Source organism: Coturnix japonica, unplaced genomic scaffold, assembly GCF_001577835.2.
Source record: "Coturnix japonica isolate 7356 unplaced genomic scaffold, Coturnix japonica 2.1 chrUnrandom749, whole genome shotgun sequence".
NCBI lineage: Eukaryota > Metazoa > Chordata > Aves > Galliformes > Phasianidae > Coturnix > Coturnix japonica.
The window spans coordinates 21,954-25,958 of NW_015440110.1; the positions used below are offsets into that span (position 1 = coordinate 21,954).

The 4,005-nt window shown below is 48.4% G+C and overlaps 1 long non-coding RNA gene across 1 annotated transcript in view; it reads right to left on the reverse strand.

Moving 5' to 3' along the window:
• LOC107307655 overlaps positions 1 to 4,005 on the reverse strand; it is an 18,798-nt gene extending 14,793 nt beyond the window's left edge. Inside the window, exons 1-2 of the long non-coding RNA XR_001552468.2 lie at positions 3,970 to 4,005; positions 881 to 968 (exon numbers count right to left, since the gene is read on the reverse strand). This is a non-coding gene — a long non-coding RNA (uncharacterized LOC107307655). The remainder of the gene's footprint in view (positions 1 to 880; positions 969 to 3,969) is intronic.

Here is a 4,005-nt window from a genome sequence, read left to right on the forward strand (position 1 = left end):
CCCTATAGACCCTATAGACCCCATTGACCCTATTACCCCCCTATTGACCCCATTGATCCCCCATTGCCCCCCATTGAACCCCACTGACCCTATTAACCCCCCATTGACCCTATTAACCCCCATTGACCCTATTGCCCCCCCAATGACCCTATAGACCCCATAGACCCCATAGACCCTATAGACCCTATAGACCCCATTGACCCCATTGACCCTATAGACCCTATTGACCCCATAAACCCCACTGACCCTATAGACCCCATAGACCCCATTGACCCCATAGACCCCATTGACCCTATAGACCCCATTGACCCCATAGACCCCATTGACCCCATAGACCCTATAGACCCCATTGACCCTATAGACCCCATAGACCCTATAGACCCCATTGACCCCATTGACCCTATAGACCCCATTGACCCTATAGACCCCATAGACGCCCATTGACCCCATAGACCCAATAGACCGCATTTGACACCTATAACCCCATGTGACCCCATTTGAACCTCTATAGACCCATTGATTCCCCATAAGACCCTATAGAATCCATTTGACCCTAATAGAATCCCATTGACCCTAATAAGACCCCATTTGCCCATTGAACCCTATAAGACCCCATGACCCCATAGACCCCATTGACCCCAAATAGACCGCATAGACCGCCATAACGACCGCTATAGACCCCAATTGACCCTAATAGCCCATAGACCCTAATAGACCCTATAGACCCCCTAGACCCTATAGACCCCATATGACCCCATGACCCCTGACCCCAATTTGACCCATAGACCGCCATAGACCCCATAGACCCCATAGACCCCATAAAGACCCCATAAGACCAACACTGACCCCCATAGACCCCATAGATCCCCCATATCCCCACCTGGTCGATGATCCCTCCGGGGTTGAGCCAGCGAATCCCGGGCCAAGATGTTGATGTGGAACGTGTAACGGAAATGGGGCAGCAGCAGCTGTGGGGCGAGTTATGGGGTCACAGGGGGCACTTATGGGGCGATAGGGGGCCCTATAGCCCACTATGGGGCCCTATATGGACCACTATGGGTCCCTATAGGAACACTTAAGGGGTCCCTATAGCCCACTATGGATCCCTATAGGACACTTATGGGTCCCTATAGCCCACTATAGCTCACTATAGCCCACTTATGGGTCCCCTATAGGACACTTATGGGTCCCTATAGCCCACTATGGGGCCCTATAGGACACTTATGGGTCCCTATAGCCCACTTATGGGTCCCTATTAGCCACTATTGGGTCCCTATATATCACTATGGGTCCCCTATCAGCCCACTATGGGGCCTATAGACACTTATGGGTCCCTATATCCTCACTTATGGTTGCTAAGTAGCCCACTATGGGTCCCTATAGGGACACTATATGCCTATAGCCCACTATGGGGCCCCTATAGATCACTATGGGTCCCTGTATCCACTATAGCTCACTATTGCCCCACTTATGGGTCCTATAGTCTCACTTATGGTCCCTATAGCCCCCTATATCTCACTATACCCACTTATGAGCCCCTATATCTCACTTATAGCCCCTATAGCCCCCTATAATCTCACTTATGGGTCCTTAATTCCACTATAGCCGCACTATGAGCCCCTATATCTGCACTTATGGGTCCCTTATAATAGCCCCCATATTATTCTCACTTATGGGCCCCTTATCCCACTAAGGCCCCCTATATCTCACTTATGGCCCCCTATAGCCCCGCTATATGCTCACTATAAGCCCTATATTCTCACATATTGGGCCCCCTAGTATGCTGCACTTATGGGTCCCTATATCTCACTTATGGGTCACTATGGGTCCCTATACGCCCCCTATAGCCCCCTATATCCCAACTAGCATCACTATAACCTACTTATAGCCCCTAATATCTCACTTATAGCCCCCTATATCTCACTATAGCCCCTATATCTCACTTATAGCCCCCAATATTCTCACTTTTATGGGCCCCTATATCTCACTTATGGGTCCCTACAAATAGCCCTATATCTCACTAATAATCTCACTTATGGTTCCGCTATATCTCACTTATGGGCCCCTATAACCCCTTATAGCCCCCTAATCCACTTAATAGCCCCCTATATTCACTTATAGGCCACCTATAGCCCTATTATCTTCACTTATGGCCCCCTATACCCCCTATATCTCACATTTATGGCCCCCTATAAGTCCCCTAATACTCACTTAGGGCCCCTATATCTCACTTATTGGGCCCCTATATCCCACTATAAGCCCCCTAATACCTCTCACTTATGGCCCGCCTTCATAGCCCCCTAGTTATCTCACTTATAGCGGCCCTATATCTCACTTATTAGCCCCCTAATATTCTCACTTATAGCCCCCTAATATCTCTCCCTTATGGGGTCCCTTAGCCCCCCTATATCTACTATAGGCCCTATATCTCACTTATAGCGCCCCTACAGCCCCTATATATCCCAATATGGGCCCCTATATCTCACTATAGACGGGGTGCAGCTGGGCATCCTCATGGTCCCTATATCCACTATGGCCCCCTATATCTCACTTATAGCCCCTATATCTTCATTTTGCCCCCCATATTCTCACTTATGGGCCCCTATTATCCCAACTCGTAGGCCCCCCTAGTATCTCAGCTTATGGGTCCTATAGCCCACCTATATCTCACTATAGCCTCCTATATCTCACTTATGGGCCCCTATAGCCCCTATATCTCACTTATTGGTCTTTATAATATCTCACTTACTGGGCCCCTATACGCCCCCTATGCCCCCTATATCACCACTTATAAGCCCCCTAATATCTCACTATGGGTCCTAATATCTCACTTATAGCCCCCTATTAGCCCCCTATATCCCACTATAGCCCCTATATGTCACCACTTCACTAGCCCCCTATATCCACTTATAGCCCCCCATATCTCATATAGCCCCCCTAATAATCCCACTAATAGCCCCCTATAGCCCCCTATACTCCGCACTTATAGCCCCCTATATCCACTTATAGCCCCTATATCTCAACTTATAGCCCCCTATTATCCACTTATAGCCCCCTATATCTCACTTTAATAGCCCCCTATATTCCCACTTATGCCCCCTATATCCCACTTATAGCCGCCCTATATCTCTCACTTATGGCCCCTATATCTCACTTATGGGTCCCTATATCTCACTTATGGGTCCCTATATCTCACTTATGGGCCCCTATAACCCACTTAATAGCCCTATATCTCAACTTATAGCCCCCCTATATCTCCCTTATGGGTCCTATATCCGCTATAGCCCCTATATCTCACTTATAGCCCCTATAATCTCACTTTATAGCCCCTATATCCCACTTATAGCCGCCCTATATCTCACTATAGGTCCCCATATCTCACTTATGGGTCCCTATATCTCACCTTATAGATGGGGTGGCAGCTGGGCAATCCTCATGTCCCTATATCCCACTATGGCCCCCTATATCTCACTTATAGCCCCCTATATCTCATTTATAGCCCCCCATATCTCACTTATGGGCCCCTATGTCCCACTGTAGCCCCCTATATCTCACTTATGGGCCCCTATAGCCCCCTATATCTCACTTATTGGTCTCTATATCTCACTTATGGGCCCCTATAGCCCCCTATAGCCCCCTATATCTCACTTATAGCCCCCTATATCTCACTTATAGCCTCCCATATCTCACTTATGGGCCCCTATATCCCACTATAGCCCCCTATATCTCACTTATGGGTCCCTATAGCCCCCTATATCTCACTTATGGGTCCCTATAGCCCCCTATATCTCACTATAGCCCACTTACGAGCCCCTATATCTCACTTATAGCCCCCTATAGCCCCCCATATCTCACTTATAGCCCTTTATAGCCCCCTATATCCCACTATAGCCCCCTATATCCCACTTATAGCCCCCTATATCTCACTTATAGCCCCCTATATATCCCATATGGGCCCCTATATCTCACCTTATAGACGGGGTGGCAGCTGGGCATCCTCATGGT